At 36.0% G+C, this 22,340-nt stretch overlaps 1 protein-coding gene and 1 non-coding gene across 14 annotated transcripts in view; one reads left to right on the forward strand and one right to left on the reverse strand.

Annotated features, from left to right (window-relative positions):
- The window catches only part of IKZF2 (IKAROS family zinc finger 2), a 159,858-nt gene that overhangs the window by 85,655 nt on the left and 51,863 nt on the right, over nucleotides 1-22,340 (reverse strand). The gene's annotated exons all lie outside the window — the stretch shown is intronic.
- LOC122228920 lies at nucleotides 8,683-8,789 on the forward strand. Its single transcript, XR_006206807.1, has one exon. It is a non-coding gene; the product is annotated as a U6 spliceosomal RNA (small nuclear RNA).

Here is a 22,340-nt window from a genome sequence, read left to right on the forward strand (position 1 = left end):
CTCACGGAAAGAACAGATTTTGAAGTAAGTCAGGCCTTGGTTCAAATACCCAAGACAACACTTACCATTTACCAATTATTCAAGTATCCCTGTCTAAACCGTCATAAAGTGAGCACACACTCATCTTAATTTCAAATTCCAAAGCTGTCATTTACCAGTTGTGTATCATAGGGCAAGTTAGTTGGCTTCAGTTTCCCTCTCCTAGAATGTTTCCCTGATTAAAACAAAAATAAGATGACAACAGTTACTTCCCAGAGATACTTTAAATATTAAATGGTATAAAGTACATGAAATCATCTCAAATAAGGCCTAGCACATAGCACATAGCAGCACTCAATAGTTTGATTCCTTGCTCCTTCTCTAAAGAATTCCCCTAAACTATAGTTTCCTCACACAGTATTAGTTTAGTTCCTACAGTCAGTGTTAGAAAAGTGCTCGGTAATTATTTTTACTATAGCTTGGGACACAGAAATGAATATCTGCAATCTTGTAGAATAACAAAGCATACAGAAAGTATTTTTTGCAAGTCATAAAATGAGAAAACATATGAATAAAAAATCATCTGTGTCCCTCTAAAACAGGAATATACTTGAAAAAAAATCATGACTTTCCCATAACCTTAATGTTCTGTGATGGCAGGTATCAGTCTATCTTAGTCATCTGATGTCTTCCCAACTACCAAAGACAGTACTAGATACGTAGTGGATAGTCCATTAATATTGTCCTACACATCAATGAATGAATGGATATGCAAAGGACATGATTCACTTTACCATCAAATATTAAGAGATTTCAATCGGGGGGGAAATTCTCTTCATCACTCATTTAAAAACCTCTGCAGCCTATATCATTTTTTTTTTTAATTTTTAAAATTTATTAATTTGAGTATAGTTGACACATAATGTGACGCTAATTTCAGGTGTTCAACTTAATGATTTGACAAGTTTATACATAATGCTATGTTCACCATTAAGTACAGCTACCATCTGTCCCATTACATCACTATTATAATATCACTGACTGTATTTCCTATGTTCTGCTTCTTATTCCAATGACTTACTCATTCCATGACTGCAGTCTAAAAAAAAAAAAAAAAAAAACAGCTTCCCTCAACTGTCTCTTCTTTAAGTATTTTCTAAGATGCTACACAATCCTATGCTTTTGCTGGGATATGTATTATTTGAAAGTCTTTCATACATGAGGGGCACCTGGTGGCTCAGTGAGTTAAGCATCTGACTTCTGCTCAGTCGTGGTCTTGCAGTTTGTGAGTTTGAGCCCCACATCAGACTCACTGCTGTCATCTTGTCAGCACAAAGCCTGCTTTGGATCCTTTGTCCCCATCTCTCTGCTCCTTCTCTGCTTGCACTCTCCCAAAATTAAATAGGTATTACTTAAAAAGTCTTTCATACATGAAAAATATTAGCATGACTTTCCTAATCTGAAAAACTGCAATAACAATGACCCTTGTTGAAGTCGTATTTTGCAAACTTTGCAGTGCTTTCCTGTTTCCCTACCACACTGACATACTGCTCTTTGCTCATGCAACATTCCTTTTCACTGGATGTCCTTGTTTGTCCTCATTCTCCTGCTTTCATCATTCCAGGTAAAACCCCAATGTTATTGCCTCAAAGCATATCCCTTTCTGACCAATTTTAGCAAAATTAATGTCTTCTATCAGAGCAGTGATCCCTGATTATAAGAGGAGTGATATGATTTAACTGTCTCTTCTATTAAGCTATGCACTGTGACCTGAGAACAATCTTATTCTTCTCTGCATTCCAAGTACTTAACACAGTACACACACATAGTAATATTCAGAAAATCTTTACTGAAACAAATTGAATCCTTTCTCAAGTTACCCTTCTAATTTGTTATAAAAACACTTAGAAACAGGTGTTATATGCAATTTTTAGTAAACATTTTTTTAAAGAAGAAGATGGGATCTCTCTTTTATCAAAAGGTGCTAAAAGCAACTAAATATTTTCCAGATTATGTATGCTATCAAATAGAAAAGCTTTTGGACACATGCTCATGTTACCAGCCAAATTCGCCAATAAAGTAAGTGATACATCATGGATATCTTACAGATTGAATGGCATGTATAATAACATATTAATATCAAATATTAACATATTTAAATGTGATTTCACTTAAATGAGGTTTTTGTTTGTTTGTTTGTTTGTTTTTAAATCTGGTTTAGGTCTGTCTTTGTTCACTGTATTCTGATTCCAGAAACTATTTTTAAAGCTTACTTACAAAAGCCAGTTTTTTTGTAAACTGGAGTTGACTCGGTTTAGTCAGTGTGCTGGTTTCACTGTGGTGTAATAAAAGAATGAGAGAGTAGCTATCTGTTCAGCAAAGGTGTTGCAGCATTAATGATAGGGAAACTGACCTGAGAAAAACATCTGAAACCCACAACATAATCTGTAGAATGAAGGAGGAGACACTGCCAGTCAATACAATGTACTCCATTTAAGAATTACCTTATCCTGATGTATAACCTCATTATGTTCTGCTATGTGTATGGAAGAGCAGGTCTTTATTCTCCATTATCCTTAAGGAGGTTGCACCCTTGTTAATGATAGGTGTCAAGATCTCCCAAAGAGATGGACTTTACTCACTGGAAAATGTTGAGACTTTCCGGGATCACTCTGGCCAAGTTCTTAAACTTGAGAAGGTGGTGATTAAAAGTTAGCAAGTGTCTCTGTTGTGGTGAGATGTGGGGTAAAGAATGATCACTAACCCAAACTGCAGGCAACATCAAATACTAACTTCACCGAATTACAGAACTCAAGACTGCTTAGAATAAGAATCACCACTCCACTTGGACTTAGGAAAACATTTGAATTTTCACCTCAACATTATACTAATGAGCCGTATGTTCTTCACTATTCAGCAATACTTCTTACTATTTAAATATAACTTAGCATGTAGACATGTAGAATCCAGGGAAAGAATCTCTGGAATGTTGTAACTGTTTGAATAGTTCCTATCCTGCAAATACCTGCATCTAAAAAGAAGAAAGAAAAGAAGAGAAAGAAGGAAGGAAGGAAAGAAAGAAAAAAGGAAAGAAAGAAAGAAAGAGAGAAAGAAAGAAAGAAAGAAAGAAAAGAGAGAAAAGGAAAAGGAGAAAGAGAAGAAAGAAAGAAAGAAAGAAAGAAAGAAAGAAAGAAAAAAGAAAAAGAAAGAAAAGAGGGAGAGGGCTAGGGCGGGAGGGAGGGAAGAAGGAAGGAAGGAAGGAAGGAAGGAAGGAAGGAAGGAAGGAAGGAAGGGGTGGGCAGGCTGGAAGAGAATAAAGTTGCAAGTGTTACTAATTTTTTAGTGCTAAACTCCCTGAAAATATAATTTTAACAGTGCAAAATAGTATATGACATAAGGTATGATTCACAAAAATCAGACTAAAATAGCACTAAATTTCCACGGACAAGAATGTCACCTGTGGCTGTGGGGAAGCAGAAGTGATCTTGATGAGGTATGAAGTTAGTATAGGTGATTAACAGGAGGCCACTTATTTTTCACACATAAACACTAGCCAAAGTGGGGACAGCTCACCTTTTTTTTCCATATCCCTACAAGATGTTTGGAGATTTCTAGATTCCCTCAGCAGGAACCACAGGGACTAACAACTCTTTCAAAGAGACACCCCACCCCTTATACAATCAGACACCAGTCCAGCAGCCCCTGGCTATGCTCAAGCAAGGAATTTTAGGAATGGGGAAAGGAATGGCGTATTCCCTAGAGAGGCTAGTCTGGAACAGGGGTAGAAGGGGGAGGGAAAAAGGGCACCCTTCACATCCCTGTCAGTCAACTATTATTAACTATTATGCTGATGGAATGGAATCTAACCTTATACTGGTCATGTCTGGCTTTCCTCCAGGTTCAACACGATTGCCAAGGAAGAGACTGTGGTTTTATTAAGTGATCTACCCTTTGCTCTTTAAAGATCTCCATGTTAATGCAATAGGGAGTGTCTCCACATTATATTCTCTAGTATACATTTACTCTGTTCTAAAAAAAAAAAAAAAAAAAAAAAAAAAAAAAACATGTCTCATAATACCAGGACACTTAAATTAGTAATCTTAGGTTTTAAAGCAGAGTAGGGTAAGTCAAATCAACAGAAAACCTGAGCAAATCAAAAGTCTTGACATACAATGTATGGTGAGATTAATCCTGGTAGAGCAGAGAAATAAATGTGTTTTAAACACTGCCTGTTGCTTCATTTTGACTCACTATTTCTGTGGGAATTTTGATTTGCATAAAGGTATTGCAAACCTTAAGAAGCACCATAGATTAACTATCAGTCACTAATCATACTTACAATTCAAAATAACCCCACGTCTTATAAAATTCAAAATACTGATTTTAATATTTTGTAATTCTAAAATGTATAGTAAGCAACCTCATTTAAATAAGAAAAAATCACTTTATAGATGTATATGGAAAATGACAATCCATTATTATTTGCTCATTTATAGCCTATTTCATTCCAACATATTTAAAATCAGCTTTAAAAATAATATTCCTGGCATGCCTGAGTGGCTCAGTCAGTTAAGTAGCCAACTTCAACTCAGGTCATGATCTCATGATTTGTGGGTTCAAGCCCCAGTTGGGCTCTGTGCCAACAGCTCAAAGCCTGGAGCCTGCTTCAGATTCTGTGTCTCCCTCTGTCTTTCTTTGCCTCTCCACTCACACTCTGTCTCTCTCTCTCTCTCTCTCTCTCTCTCTCTCTTAAAAACAAACATTAAAAAAATAAAAAATAAAAATAATTATTCCTTTTCCAAAAATAATACTCAAAACTGAAGATATTTAATAGGTACTAACTTTATGGTAGGCACTATACCATGAGTTTCACAAGTATTATCTAATGTAATCATCAAAACAATAATGAAATAAGTGATATTACTCCCATTTATATTGAGAACACCAATTCTTAAAAAATAAGTAGCTTAGCCAAATCTTATAATCAGTAAGCAGCAAAATCTTAGAGAATAAAGATCTGTGAAAAACAAAAAGATATAAAGACAGGAAAAAAAAAAAGAGTGTATCACACATAAAAGATCTGCTATACATATCAGGAGTAAAGTCATGCATGATATTCACATATCTGGCAGCTTTGAACCTCGATTACACTGTAAAAGTAGTTTCAAAACTGCACTGTGCTATAAGAGCATTCTGGCTCTCCCATCCTTTGGCTAAGACCTTTTGGTTAAGAGTCAAGATCTCTATCTGCATGTCTTATAGAAATGCATCTCAAATTCACCTGTTCAAAACAGAATTTTTCACTCCAATCGCTAAATTCACTCTTCTTCCCAGACCACTTCCCCCGTATCTGTGAATGACATCACTATTCACAGGGTTGCTTGGGCCCAAAACTAGCAGTCATTCCTAAGATCGCTTTTCCCCCACATGCCATTTCTAACCTACAGGCAAGTCCAATAGGTTCTGCTTACACAATACATCTGACCTTTTCTCATCACCTCATCATTCTCACTCTCGTTCGTGGGAGCTCCGGTTGGTGAGTCCACCATCATCCTTCATGTAGTTCACTTTCACATGGGCCCCCTTAACATCCCCTGGCTTGCACCACTGCTCCCTGTGTCTACATGCCACTGAGTATCCAAAGTGGTGTTACTGTTTTGCTTATTCACACCATTATGACCACACTGGTCTTTCCGTTCCTCATATACACCAAATAAGCAATGCTTTACAATTCCCCAGAATGATCCTGATACATCTTCCTTTAGTAAATCTAATGCTTTCATGTAACAAAACATTTTGGCTTTCAGATCTGCCCAAAAAGTAGCCTCTAGTCTCTAGCCCCAATTCTGTTTGTAATCAGTCATGTGCATGACAACCTTCATTCTGCAAAGGGGAGAAAAGGTAAAAGTACAGCCTAGTATCTGTTCCCTGTGGAACTCCTTCCTGAGATTAAATTTTTACAGAGAGAAATGAAGGCCAAAAAAAATGATGGAACTGTTTCATAGGAAATGAAAATCTGGAAAAGTGATTATGGCTAGAGACTGACCAAGAGGCACTTACTGATATTCTGGGCACTTAGAAGAGTTTGCTTAAAGCCGAGATGATACAGTATGGCAGAATTGGGGAAAGGGTTCCCCACACACACAAAAAATCTCAGAAGCCACAGATGGCATCCTTGATATGAGCCCTGGTTTCCTCCTTACAGGTAGTGACAAGAAAGGATCTTTGCCAAGAACTTGTTGAGCTACAGATGTGGACATCTGGAAGCCAGAGGAGGAATGGCAAGGCAGTGTGTGGTAGTCACAACTAAGTGAATGGTTTTCAGACATCTATGAAGTGACAGTGGGTCCCCAGGTAACTTGGAACACTGTGAAGGGGCTAATTTCCATGAGTCAGGCCAGTGGGGTTGCTACTGCAGAACCTCAACTCCCTTAATCTGTTCACTAAAGTATATGTGTCTTTTTATGAAAGTCACAGGCTGGTGAGGTCTGTAACATCTAGGTTCACCTATAGGTGAAGCCCAGTTCTTGTTGTTGTTGTTTTCTTTTACTCTATTTCTTGTATTTTTTTAAAAAATTTCTAATGGAGAGTAAACAAACATCATCTTTTTGTGTCATCAGCTCTAGACTCATTTATTTTGACACTTACACTTTTATTTGATGCTCTGGCCATATACAGAGGGAATTATATAGTCAAATGAAATTATTTTATGTCAAACTTTATTTTCACCAAGAAATAAACCAATTTAAAAATTAAAGCTTTCTAAAAATTGCATATGCAATCAGTTAAGATAAGGTATGACTGGTCACCTTATAAAGGAAGGAAATCTGGGCATAGACATGCATTCAGAAAAAAAGCCATGTGAACATGAAGGTAAAGATCAGGGTGATGCATCAAGAGGTCAAGGAATGCCAAACCACCAACATCTAGGAGGGAGGCCCGGAACAGATTCTCCTTTATATGTCCCAGAAGCAACCAGCACTGATGACACCTGGATCTCAGATAGCTAGCCTCCAGAACTTTGAAACAATAAATCTATATGGTTTAAGCCACCCAGTCTGTGGTACTTTGATATGGCAGTCCCATAAAATTAATACAAGCTCAGATGAGATACATTCCATGGACCTCAAAGGAAATGCACAAGTGATCAAGAAACTACTGTAAGAACCTTTTGAAAGGCAAAGGAGGCGAATTCTGCAAATCTCAGATAAATAAACTTGCAATGAACCCACTAAAATCAGTAGGCAAATGTTTATGTAACCACTTTAAAAAGAGTTCCACTATGGGTTCACTAAAAATAACATTTTTATTATTGATTCAATTTATTATACCAGTAGATAAAGAAAACGTGAACTTTGTCTATCCTGAACTTAACTGCACATCAAAGAAACCTCTCAGGATATTCTTGAGGTCAAAATAGAGAAATATGCAGGAAATAACATGAGTTAGGTACATTCATAACAGGTTGAACAACCACACCCAAAAAGAATTGATTAAGGAAAGATGTTAACTTGATGAGAAGTCTCAAGTCCTATGCCACAGGGCTACTATAACCGGAATGAAAAAAAGCATGCAAGGCATATTTAGCAAACCTGTGGATGACACAAGCTGATAAGGATACCTGATCCCTGAATGGCTATGTCTGGATTCCAGAAATTATCTAACTGAGGAAACATTGAAGGAATTAGAGATGTTTAAGTAGGAGACAAAGAGCAGAAAGGTAGATATGAAAGCTCAAGGCTAGATATATAGAAGATACAGGATCAACAAAGTTCTTGCAGGAAAGATCTTGCAGGAGATCTTAATAAAAAAATACTTCACTTCTCTCTGCCACTATCACTCTAGTTCTAATTAATACATTTTACATCACTATTACTGGTTTTCTTATGTTCACTAGTTTCCCCATTTTTCTTTTGCAATTTTCTAATCCATGTTCTAAAACACAATTATAACCCATCTTTTATAACCTGTAACCATAATAGCGTGCTCTATCATCTCAAGGTACAATTATGGTCATATTAAATGTTTACTTTAAATATAACTGATGAGAGCTCTCACTTGCCCTAGAAGTACAGTCTACCTACCATACTTCAAAGAAGAGTAGAAAGTACTGATTACTTTGCTACCTCTGAGGCTACTGGTCTTTTATCACTCATGAACGCTGGTCTAATACTGGCTCCCTATTCAAGCCACAGTGGTTTACACTTACCATTATCAACTGCTCTTCCTCAGTGTACAATTACCCTCAGGACATCTATACTACTTTCCAGCATTAGCCTCAGAAGCTAAGAAGCTCTTCTGAGTTTGGTCCCCAACCTAGGTTCCCCTTTACTGTCCTCAAATAATGTTTTCCTTAAGGTATTTTTATTTCAGGACTCTTATTGCCCTTTCTTGAGATATTTTTTTAATTAATTTTTTTTGAAATATTCATTTATTTTTAAGAAACAGAGAGGGAGAGCACAAGCAGAGTTGTAGCAGAGAGAGGGGGAGACATAGACTCTGAAGTGGGCTCTAGGTTCCGAGCTGTCAGCACAGAGCCCAACACGGAGCTTGAACTCATGAACTATGAGGCCACCCAGGGGTCCCTGTTTTTTTGTTTTTGTTTGTTTGTTTGTTTGTTTTTTGTGGGGGAGATAGGGCCACATAGCTCCATCCCAACAGAGACCAGGTATTAGTTTTTTCTCTCCCAGAAAACCCTGAGCAGTGCTCACTTCGGCAGCACATATACTAAAATTGGAATGATACAGAGAAGATTAGCATGGCCCCTGCGCAAGGATGACACGCAAATTCGTGAAGCGTTCCATAAAAAAAAAAAAACAAACAAACCAAAACCCTGAGCATCTTATGTAAATTGATCTCCTCCTCCCTAGAAACCAGCTTTACAGAGCAGAACATACCTGCATTCCCTGGAGGCAGAAGTCTTATATTAATGAAATCAGAAAACTTTCTACTCTACAACAATGACTGTGTACTTGCTCTACATTTCCAGAACTAAGGAAGCCATTTAAGTAATACAGAAAATCAGCCTTTCTAAGTTTAAAAATCTGCCCCTCATCCCCAAAAAACATAAATCGAATCCTGTCAAGGCAGTATTCAAAATCTTTCAGTAGCTGCTCATTTGAATTAGGATAAAAATACAAACGTCTTCCTATGATCTACAAGAAAGTATAATGTCATAGGGCTCCTTCCCACCTTTCCAGCCACCGGGCCCATCCTTCATCTTGCTCAAAAATACTAGGGCTGCTTGGGGCGCCTGGGTGGCTCAGTCGGTTGGGCGGCCAACTTCAGCTCAGGTCATGATCTCGCGGTCCGTGAGTTCGAGCCCCGCGTCGGGCTCTGTGCTGACAGCTCAGAGCCTGGAGCCTGTTTCAGATTCTGTGTCTCCCTCTCTCTGACCCTCCCCTGTTCATGCTCTGTCTCTCTCTGTCTCAAAAATAAATTAAAAAAAAAAATGTTAAAAAAAAAATACTAGGGCTGCTTGTCTTCTTTCACTTCTTTGATGAACAAAAACACTTGCCTACTTTAGGGTTGTTGCACACAATGTGTACACTAATCTCTCACACACTACAGCTCTGTGTGTACCCCCTCCTTACCAACTCTTCACCTTAAATTTCACCTGTTCTAAATATTCAATGTAAACTAAGGCCCTAATGCTCTTTTTCATTATCTCCCTGTTCTTTGACTTCGCAGTACCTATCATAAATCAGTATTATACATTTCTGTGTATGCTTAATTTTTAATGTCTTCTCATATATTGGACTGTAAGCTGTATAAGGCCAGAGCCACGTCTGTTTTGTTCATTACTGCAGGGCAAATTCAGTGCTTGGCACATAAAACATCAGGAAATATTTCAAAACTGAATAATAACTAGGAGTGCCCAACAGCACCACCAGCTTTACAGGCTTGGAAAAAATCTTCAGTGTACATCAAAGGTTTTGCAGAAAGGACTCCTGAGATAGAAAGCAACATCAACTACACAAACTCTAACTTTCTAGTTCTGAAACTAATACTTTATAAGATATAGTCTGCTGTATGGATTCTAAGAAGAGGAGGTCATTATAACCTGGGACGTCAGTACAAGTTTCAAGGAAGAATTACCTAAGATAAAACTGAAATAGAACTTAACAGAAATCTTTCACGTGGAATCGCACAAGAGAGAGAATTTCAGAGGTGTGAAAATGAACAAAGGCAAACATAAGAAGGGAAAGAACATCTTATGTTAGAAGATCAATCTGACTCATTGGGAGAGGTATGGAGCAACAGGTTAGGCAGAAATGGTAAGGTCAGTTGATAAAGAGTCTGAACTGAGTTCCATCTCTTGATCAGAAGAGTAAAGAAATTAGGAAGAGCCACCTGGATATGATGACTCCGTGAGAGGGAAAAGTAGGCAGAGGTCAAGGGCCAGTAAGAAGCTACTAATCTACCATAATAATTATGAAACTCAAAGTAAAGACAGGGGTGATATTTTCCATATCAATTGCATAAACTGGTGCATGAGGAACAGGCAACAGTTCCCATAAAAGATAGCTGCAGGTGCCCGGGGGGGGGGGGGGGGTACTCAGCACTTGCAGAGGCCAGGGTAGGGGATGACTCAAGGGAACTGGGGAAAAGGCTATTTCTCAAACCTGTAGAGAAGCATTTTAATATTTTAGCAATCAGTATAACTGTACCTGTGAGTACTGGGTGAATATCATCCCCAAGTAAATAAAGCCTAGATGGGACAAGGGACAGTAGGATAAGAGAGGACAGGATCAAATCAAAAGAAATCTCAAGGGAAACAAAATAAGAAACTAGAAGACTAAGTATGAGAAACAAAAAACATTAAGTAACCAATGAGTTCAAGATTTCAAGCCTGAAGAACCCTATAGAGTACAGGGTTATACTAATGACAGAGATAAGATATTTTACAAAGAATAAATTTGAATGCAGTGGCAGGGAAAAAATCTGAATTTTTAATGTGTTGAACTTGAGATGTTATAGTTACTTGTAAACATCATAAAGGCAGCTAGAAACATAAATCTTAAATTCAGAACTCAAAGTTGAAGACTTTGAGAAAAACTAAGGAAAAAACAGTTTAAATGTGATAACTGTAGATAAGCTCTTTAAGTAAACACTATAATGAATGATAGATTTTAGAATAAAACAAATTAAAATTGACCAAAATATACCATTAAATTAAAAATTAGGATGTTATATAATATTGCAAGCTGAACAAATCATTCAATAAACCCAAAATCCATTTAAAACAGTGATCCTCGGGGCGCCTGGGTGGCGCAGTCGGTTAAGCGTCCGACTTCAGCCAGGTCGCGATCTCGCAGTCTATGAGTTCGAGCCCCGCGTCAGGCTCTGGGCTGATGGCTCGGAGCCTGGAGCCTGTTTCCGATTCTGTGTCTCCCTCTCTCTCTGCCCCTCCCCCGTTCATGCTCTGTCTCTCTCTGTCCCAAAAATAAATAAAAAAAAAACAAACAAACAAAAAAAAAAACAAAATAAAACAGTGATCCTCAATCCAGGATGCATTCTAGAATCATTTGGGTAATTTTTTTAAATCTACTGATTGCTATGGACTGAACTGTGTCTTTCCAAAATTCTTATGTTGAAGATGGGGCTTTTTGGAGAGATCATTAGGTTTAGATGAGGTCGTGAGGATAGGACCCTCATAATGAGGTTAGTCACCTTTTAGGAAGAGATACCAGAGAGCTTCCCTCTCCCTCTCTCTCTCTCACCCATATCCCTACCCTTTCTGTGCCTTGTGAGAAAGCACTGAGAAGGTGTGTATAAGCTGGGAATAGTCCTCACCAGATCAAACTATGTCAACATACTGACGGTTGAACAATTAAATGAGAATCACTGAATTAAAAAATATTCTAAGACTGGGGGCACCTGGGTGGCTGTCGGTTAAGTGGCCGACTTCCGTTCAGGTCATGATCTTGCGGTCCATGAGTTCGAGCCCCAAGTCGGGCTCTGTGCTGATAGCTCGGAGCCTGGAGCCTGCTTCTGTTTCTGTGTCTCCCTCTCTCTCTCTGCCTTCACACCACCATTCGTGCTCTGTCTCTCTCTGCCTTTCAAAAATGAATAAATGTTAAAAAAATTTTTTTAATAAAAAAAATATTCTAAGACTGCAAAAATAATTAGATCCAAATTAGCCACCCAACTAATTTAATTGAAATATTCTGATAAGAAGATCTATGACCTAGGAAAAAAAGTGTTCCACACATAGTAAGCCCTCTATAAATGGTTGTTACATGAACAAAATGGATAAATGAGAACTGCATGAATGACTAACAATAAAATGATCTTATGAGGGAAAAGTCAAACATCACAAGCTGAAAAAATATAAAAATTTAGTCTTCAATGGAGAGGAACACAACAATAAAGGCTTACCTAGATAATGAAAATAGTTTAAACACTGAAGAGTCAAAAATTTAAAACCATGCATGTATTACTTATTTTAATATTACATGCACCTTTAATTGTTGAATGGTACACAATAAACATTTCAACAATCAATTCTAAAACTACTTTTATGAAAACTAATACAACTTTGAGATTGCTTTTTTAAAAATTTTTTTTAATGTTTTTATTTATTTTTGAGACAGAGAGAGACCGAGCATGAGCATGGGATGGGCAAGAGAGGGGGAGACACAGAATCTGAAGCGGGCTCCAGGCTCTGAGCTGTCAGCACAGAGCCTGACGTGGGGCTCGAACTCATGGAGTGTGAGATCATGACCTGAGCTGAAGTCGGATGCTCAACCGACTGAGCCACCCAGGAGCCCTGAGATTGCTTTTTGAGCTAGTTTTACTTAAGTCCTACTTAAGTTTCTTACCATAGATGTCTATTAATGAAAGGCTGAAGAACAAGTGGACATTTCAATTTATGCTAAGTTGTGTATTTTGCTATTCCACTAAATCTAAAGAAAAATAAGTTATTGCATGTATTTCAGCAAAAGCAAACTCAGGAAAAAAATTCGAATCTAGTATTTCTAGCTCATCTAAGGAAATTGTTTCCATTTGCTAAAGAGAGAATTACAGGTATTGAAAATATAAATATTATGACGTGGAGTAAAAGAATACCATTTGCAGTTTCCTTAGTATCAGTTGATACTTGTAAGGAACCTATGTCTGGGTTACAGTGACTACTTAACATCATGCCTTTGGGAAGATAACCTGGAAAACATGCTCAGAAAAGCATAAAAGAGGAACTGGAGAAGAATGGATAGCTGAAATCTCTAAAAACAGCACCCATTCTCTGAGCATAAGTTGTTTGATCAAGAGAACATCATACTCTAAACTTGATACAAATTTAATAAACTTACTGGCTAAAAGACTGACTCTAAAAATGTCTAAGAATATGTAAAAATATCTAAGAACAGCAACTCTAGCGTGGCCCCCAAAATAAAGCTGTGGATAATTATAGGTAAAATTAGTTTGATATTTTTCTTTCTTAATTTTTTTAAATTTTTTAAATGTTTTATTTATTTTTGAGAGGGAGACACAGCATGAGCAGGGGAGGAGCAGAGACAGAGGGAGACACAGAATCCAAAGCAGGCTCCAAGCTCTGAGCTGTCAGGCTCCAGGCTTGAACTCACAAATCATGAGATCATGACCTGAGCTGAAGTCAGACGCTTAACCGACTGAACCACCCAGGTGCCCCAGATATTCTTCTTTCTAATTATCAAAGCAACAAGCCCTCATTATATAAGATCGGTGAACACAGAGATACAGAAACATCCACGAACCTACCCCTACTTTTAACATTCATTTTAGCACATCTCTCCATCATATCTTTTCAAGGAGAGTTGAAAATAAATAAATAAATAAATAAATAAATAAATAAATAAATAAATATAAATAAACAAGTTGTAGACATATATAATATACGCTATATACTGTTTTACTCCTCTAAATTGGTATAAACCTTTCCCACTGTTACATAATATTTCATAAACAGAATAATAACTTAAGCATTATTTCCAAAAATAATTTCCAATTATAATGTTCAGTGACCATAATCTTCTGTCCGTATTTCTGCCTAGTTTCTTAAGATCAGCGTGTTTAAAAGAGGCACTAGCATTAGTAGGTTAAAAAACCAGCATGGACATTGGGGGTCCTGTATATATACCATAAAATTTCTTTTGAAAATAGGGCATGAATTTATACTACTATGAGTAATATTCAAAAACATCAATATTACCAATAATGTTATCAAATCAAACCAGTGCAACATTAGCAATGTAAAATAATCTCACTGGTTTTCATCTTTCTAATATCATGAGTGAAACATGATATTTCTTGTTATAAGGTGTATTTCATGATGCAACATGAACTTGGAGAAGGATGAACGTTTCCTTCTTTTTTCTTATTTTTAAAACATTTTAAGATGAGTTTGTTGTGCAAGCTATTAACTCATGTGATAAAAATGTTGAAATGTGCCAATATCAGTCACTGAAAGACTAAGCTATTGTCTTTATATTTTAAGAGATAATACATTGAACAGGTAGTAAAATCAAGGCTAATGGTATACTTTATGTAATAACATGGCTTACTGTGCTAATTAATACAACTGTGGAATCATTTTAGATATTCAAGTTAACTATTGTGTTTCTGGCGTGCTTGGGTGGCTCAGTCAGTTAAGCCACCGACTCTTGGTTTCAGCTCAGGTCAGGATCTCACAGTCCTTGAATTTGAACCCCATACCAGGCTTCACACTGGCAGGGTAGAGCCTGCTTGGGATTCTCTGTCTCTGTCTCTCTCTCTCTGCCTCCCCCCAGCTTGTTCTCTTTCTTTCATTCTCTCAAAATAAATAAATTTTTAAAAATTATTTTAGAAACATTATTGTTTGTAAAAATATGCAATAATTGGAAATAATCAGACTCATAATGTAAAATGATAAATATTTTAAAACATTTTATTACTAAAAAATCATATCTAAATAATCAAAATAAAATTTCATCTCTGCTAAATTACCAAATAAAGTAAAAATAAAATTCTGTACAGTTAAGCAAATAGTTACACTATATAATCTGTAATGTAAAATGTAATACAATTCTATTTCTCTGGGCTTATTTTTTCTACTATATTTACTTTTGCTGATAGTAACTTAAATCCCAAGGTTCATTCCTGATTTAGTATTTTTTAAATATCCAGAAACCTCCACATTTAGCTTTCATGTCCAGTAGACAAGTTAGTTAGATAACTTTTAAGATCAATCATATACATGAGATTATATGTCTTAATAAAATATAATAATTTTAATTAAAAAACTAGTCCCAGTTTCTTCATGTATAGGGGCAATAGTGATTCCTTCATTAGAGGTTGTTGTATTACAGAACCTGGCACATAGCCCACAGAGGTGCTCAATAAATATCATTCCCTTATGTTTCACTCCTCCCTCTCCCACCTTTCTGTCAGTATATACTTGTTGACAAATAAGTTATTTACTTGTAATTAGACGTGGGATTAAAATAGGATATAATTACATATTTACAATATCCATCGCCAAACATTTTTATATTCTATTAACAGTTGAATATAATCCACTAAAGTATAGGATCATATGAAAGGATCAAATGAACCCTTTTCCAACTCAATATTAAAAAACAAAAGATACTTTGCAAAAGATTACTTTCTGCAAGAGTGATTAAAATAGTTAATATGTATTAATTAACTTCAGAAAATCCCACAAGTTAGGTCAGGTACATGAGTCTATACCAATGGTTCTAGACCTTCACTGTGGATCAATTTATTTAGGGAAATTAACAAATCATTATTGACGCCTGAGCCCCACCCCTAAAGATTTTGATTAAATTGGTCTGGAATGGGCCAAAACATTAGGATTTTTTAAACATCCCCAGATGATTCTAATGTGTAGCCAGAGTTAAGAACCACTGAACTATATATTACTTAAGAGGAAATAAGTTATAGAGGAATAAAGTGACTTGCAAAAATGTATAATGGAAGTCAGTAAAAAATCTGAGACTAAAATCCAAGTCTCCATTTACAGTAATTATAAGGAAATCTCATTCTACAGTCAAAAGAGGTTTGTGCATCTGATACTGCATAACCTGGAAATATTTAAACACTTCATTAAGTACATTTAATCTACATTTAACTTTATGCAAAATACTTAACAAAAGATCAGCCTTACTATTTCCATGAATTTTTTTCATTATGCTACATTAATTACAGAACTAATATTTCCTCTGCTTTTACTCTGAAAAATTAAAAAGAAAAACACTCAAAGTCTAACATAAAAATCAGCAATTACTTTTTGCTATATAAAGAGAAGTTAAGTCGTCATAACGTATGTATTCTATACAAAAATGAACAGACAGAAGGAAAAGATGTGAATAGAATCACTGCCTTAGGTGATGGGCAAAGAGTCCCCAAAGCAAAGCACTCTCTTACTCTGTCCTGGTTAAAACCTGTTTGTCTAGGGATTGGCTCAGCTGCTCCAGTTCCAGCTTCCCAGCCTTCCAGGGTGCTGACGTGACCTCAATCTTCTCTTTGCTGGAGCTGTATCCAACTAACAAAATCCAACACATGCAGGCACTTGTTTCTCCATTATCCAGTGCCTTCAAGGGCAGCAGAGAATCAGGAGTCAGTCACCTCTTCTAGTTCTGCCCTTGATAGTTTTTATCCTCAATCTTTAAGCACTGTCCAAAGGCTATCAGGCAGATGGACACATCAATGATCAGTGGTAGAATTAACCAAATGAAGACAAAATATAAATCCAACTAAGTATTAACTAGTTGAATTATAGATTTTTAGAGAAGTGAAAACATCTAGTAAACCAACTGACTTTACCCATCTACTGATTAAGATCCAAAGGCTTATTTCACTGAGGACTCTACATGAGGAAAGTTAACTTTCGTCCTTCTCTTCCTGCCTGTCTTCCTTCCTTCCTGTTTTTCATTTGCAAAGATAAAGAGAATATAGGTTATTGAAGAGGCTGGGGAAGGGGAAAAATATCTGAAGCATTACTTTATTACATGCAAATATTATATACATGCTTCTTAAGAGCTGAGTATCTACGTCCACATCAAGAGTAGGGATGTTGGGGCGCCTGGGTGGCTTGGTCGGTTAAGCGTCCGACTTCAGCTCAGGTCATGATCTCACGGTCCGTGAGTTCGAGCCCCGCGTCGGGCTCTGTGCTGACAGCTCGGAGCCTGGAGCCTGCTTCCGATTCTGTGTCTCCCTCTCTCTCTGACCCTCCCCCATTCATGCTCTGTCTCTCTCTGTCTCAAAAATAAATAAACGTTAAAAAAAAAAAAATTAAAAAAAAAAAGAGTAGGGATGTCATTTTGATAAATCACTTCTCATCTCCTTTTTGGGAAGAAGGATTCTACTTGACAAACAGTATCAACTATAACTTGAAAACATTATCCCTAAAATTCTACGTTATTAGTAATTTACACTAATAGACTTTGAGGTCAAAATCGACCTGTGTGGTGAAGCCTCATCTTAATCTCCTCGGCCAATTTACCACTGAAGATCTCCAAATACTTGAGCTTTCTTCTACCTCCAACCAGCTCCTGATTTTAAAGCATGATACAAGTAAAAACATTAAAATCTACTGAAACATAAAAAACTCTCTTTTTTGCTTCTAGGACTAAAAAAGAAAGTCCTAAAATTCTGGAATATAAATTAGAAAACACCATCTCCTAGCCCAACATACAAAATTTACCATGTTTAACAACCCTCCCCCTCATCCTCATCTTTAGAATGAGGATAATATGGAACCCACTCCAATGTGCTTTTTTCACATTGAGATAAAATAAGCTCATACCTGGAACATTATAAGCACTTAATAAATGATACTTAGGCATAAGAATAAAAGTTCTGCTGGTTTAGATGCAATAAAAATATTAGCTTTCATTTTTCACTTTAGTTTCCTTTATAAAAATTATATGGTTATTTACACAAGTAGGTTATATAAGTTGGTTTGGGATATGTTTACATTTTAATGTATGGCATTTTTAGGTAATTGACACTGGGTACATAGATGACCCTCCTCATGTCATCTAAAGCAGTGCTTGTCAAACACTCTGTGAAGGACATTTTTGTTTTAACTTCCAATTTGTCTCAAATACCTTCACATAATGCAAAGAAGTGAAATTTGAAAAACACAAAATACAATCTCCCAATTTTGTTACTGTGTCAAGTTTTTACAAAAGTTTTAAACAACTTATTTAATTTCTGTATTTATTTCAAGACAGACAGGTAACAAACACTTCCCAGTCCACAAACCACATATCAAGTAGGCCCTATATCTTTGTTACAGAGAATGCATACTTGAATTTAGAAATGATGGCTAGTGACGGTTTTGTAATAAACTAAAATTAGAATTTAAGAATCCTTCTCATGAATGATATTTCACTCACATGGATCTCAATTTAACTCAGGTACCAATTTTTAAAAAGTATAATAGTCAGTATACTATATTCATCCCTTCATAAAAAACACATATTTATGGGCGCCTGGGTAGCTCAGTTGGTGAGGCATCCAACTCTTGATTTTGGCTTGGGTCAAGATCGAACAGTTTGTGAGATCGAGCCTCATGTTGGTCTCTGCACTGTCAGCACAGAGCCTGCTTGAGATCCTCTCTCTCCCTCTCTCTCTGCCCCTTTCCCTTCTCAAAATAAGTAAAAATAAACATTAAAAAACTCCACATATTTAATTTTTGATCTTAAAACATCATTGAAGAAACGGCACTTTAACTTAATACTGATTTAGAACAGAGAAGTACACAATAACTTCTATCCCGTAGAACAGTCACTAAATAAACTATGAGAAACAAACAATATAACCTCACATGTAAATAATTAAAAGAAGTTCCTCATACTAATCTAATTACAATATGTTTTGGACGTTTGGCAACTTTAACAAAACCTGTTGCTACTGTACCTGTATAGAGTTAAAGAAAAGTCCCAATAATATAAGGCCAACAAAATCAATAATACATTAAATTGTTTATTTTTCCTAATTGAATATATAATACCTATTTCTCTTCTTTTATGGTTTCAACACAACTTCTTATCAGTTTTGACATTAATGCCAATAACTTAACAATATAGACCCTACCTACACAGAACTTCACTAGGGTTAACCTTTTATATACTTATATCCCTTTATTGATGAAAGAAAATCTCCTATATGCCTAACAAGTTAATAATACATTCAAACCAAAATGAGATGGACAGAAAACATTCTTGTGTCTATAATGACAAAGTTTGGTTTATCAATAAATCACTTCATACCTTTCAAAACTGCCTTTAAAAAAAACTCAGAAACCATGAAATGTTTTCACTAGTTATTTAAAACACTACATAGTATTGAGGATTGGAGATGAAAGTGAGAGGCAGTCTCTAAAGCAACATTACTTGTTATTTCTCTAATCTGTCGTACGGCAAACTAGAAGTTTCCTTACATAAGGCAGTCCAGGAAAGGTATCAGAGATGGAGTGGGTAGGCACCTTCACTCCAGACGGCTTTAAGAATGCACTAGGAAAAGGACTTGTGATCTACAAGCTTCCTCCACAGTGAGGTTTTTCTAGTGACTGACACAACCTACTATGAAGATGATTCTGAGATTACAAAAGCAAATTAGTTTCAACAAGAGAAAACCATTTCCCAGGCCCAAATTAAATTCATATTTCATTTCAAAAAGCAATGTTTAAAAACGCTTAACGTCCAAAAAATGAAAATAACTTCAGGACTCAAACACATGAGGCCACAAATAGCTATCAGATGAATAATCCAGGACCTTTCAGAGTACTTTTAATCAGTCTCTGTACTCCATCACACATGAAATACAGTACAGCTTGTTCCACATTTGGTCCAAGATGCTAATGATAGTAGCTGTGGCAATCAAATCAGTAGCACAAATGATAGTACATTCACACCTAAAGTGCAAAGGAACATTCTTACCGCTTTATTCTCACCTTAGCTCTGTCTAAAGGACAGAAAATAATGTCATTCCTCCCTTAACAAATAAACCCGCCATTTCAGACAACTGATCCATGACGGGTTACTAGTATTCAAAACGGACAGTTAGAACAGTGTCACCATGCAAGCCAATAGGAAGTGATTTCCAGGCTGAGACTTGAATCTGATACACAGAATTTTCACTCTGTTGGTTAGAACCAGGGAAGAAGCACATATGATACATATTTTTAAAGTTAAGCAATTTTCAGTTTTTCGGTTATAATATATTTTAACTGGAATTTGTGAGTGGCATCTTTCAGGTGGGACACACGTATACTCCCAGAAATAATTGACTGCTTTCTGTACCCAGGAAAGCCAAGGTGTGGTACTGGTAGGAGTTGCCAAGGTATCTGTTTGCCCAACTTTTACCCAGCGGGAACAAAAGTAATGATAAGCTCTTGAAGCATAAAGTGAAAGCGGAAAAAGATAAAATTGCAGATTGGATTTCCAATATTGAATTAAAATGCTCAGTGCTGTATAGTGCTTGATGGTACAAACAAAAATACACCAAAGCAGTCCACAGTTCACCAAGGCAAGTCTGGAGGTTATTTCTGCACCTCTTCTTTGTTTCTGACATAGAAGCAATATGAAATTTTAAGAAGAAATAAGATGTCAATCTCTTAAGTTTTCAATAACTCATTATCAGAAACTAACAAAAAGAATACATAAGAACCAACAGTATACAGTAAAATGAGTCTTAATAAGACTGTACAATATTTAAGAGAAAAGGTCTCAATTATATTGAATCTATAGAAAAATATACTCTTTATTTAACTAATAATGAAATATTTTACCCCTTTTGTCACATTCACACTATACCAGAGGAAGGGGGAGGTGGCACAGAGGAAAGTAGTGCTTCCTCAGTAATACTCTGCTACCGTGCAATAGCATGTGTGAAGGCACCAAGACAGAAGCAAGTATGACAAATGAGGTAGATGAAAAGAGTACCTTTTTACTCTAGAATACTGTGGGATAGGTAGTACTGGAAAAATAAAAGTAGTAACATGGCATGGAGGCAAGGAAATAACCTGAGGCTTAAATCCATAAAGTGATCACAGTAATGGTAATATAAACATAAGAATTAAAAGCTACTGAGAGCCCATCATGTTCCAAATACTATACAGGAGGTTTAAATATACATTTAATCTAATTCTAACAATCTTAACAAATAAGCATAATCCACTTTTCTTTATATAGGTATGTCAAGTGAGGCTCAGAAGTATTAATTTATTCATACAAGGTCACTCAGTAGTTAACTATTTTTTGGGGTAAATAATGATAGATTGTGATAAGTGATGACAGAGAGACAGACAGACATGTATACATGTTTATCACAGCTAATGGAAACCCTGTGACTGTCTCCAAAGCCTGGACTGACAACTTAATAAAAAAATCATAAAAGGCTAATCAAAAAATATTTTATTAATGCTTACAGAAAATAATCCTCTGATTTATCAAATCAGCAACTAAAAATGAAAGGCTTAATATAAGCTCAGTGGGCACTTAATAAAATGTAGACAGAATGAAAAAATGAATGAATGAATATAAAATGACAAAGGATGAATGGGCTTTTTTTTTTTTTCCCAAGGAAAAGAATAGGAAATCTCTAACCTTTCCTATTGCTACTTCCATTCCCTGAAAGGAAAGGTCTTCTTAAAATAAAACTACATCTCAATCTTTAGTAAGTGTTTGTTTTACAAATTTTGGACAATTAGGGAAAATAAGAGAAGAAAATATAATATTTGAAGGGAGCTTAACAATGAGCTATTTTAAAGGTATATAGATTTGCTAAACATGTTAATTTTTATCACATAGAACTATTACAGAAATACACATTGTAGAATTCTTTATTAATCACAAAGTGATCAGATTTATTAAAAAAAGTTAAAATTACTTTGAATTCTCTAAAAAAAGAATATTATATTTTGAAATGTACGGAATAAAAGGAATGCTAATTATGTCATATAAATGATGTATATAGTTTCTGCATAAAAATTGAGTTGTTCCTTTTATTTTAATGCTCACACACTTCAGATTCTATTTGTAATAGAGATAAAAAGCAAGGAGAAAAAAAGAGTTAACTGTTCCATACCCATAAGTACTGCAACTCTCAGAAAAGCATTACTAGTAACAGTTAAAACAGAACCTGTTAGTCTCTTGAGCTACCACACAAGTGTTTTAAAAGTTTTGCTTTGCTGTGGTTTTAAATCTTAGTGTAATCTCCCTACCACTGCTTCCAACGGGCAAAAAACAGAGTGAAAACTCAAATACGACAGTAAGCCAGAGGACAGAGACAAGGCTCTCTCAGACCATTCCTTAACAAACTTGTTGATGGTCCTGTCTACACCATCCTAACGCCTGTTTCTCTGGCCTTGAGCC

This window comes from Panthera leo, chromosome C1, assembly GCF_018350215.1.
Source record: "Panthera leo isolate Ple1 chromosome C1, P.leo_Ple1_pat1.1, whole genome shotgun sequence".
Classification (NCBI taxonomy): domain Eukaryota; kingdom Metazoa; phylum Chordata; class Mammalia; order Carnivora; family Felidae; genus Panthera; species Panthera leo.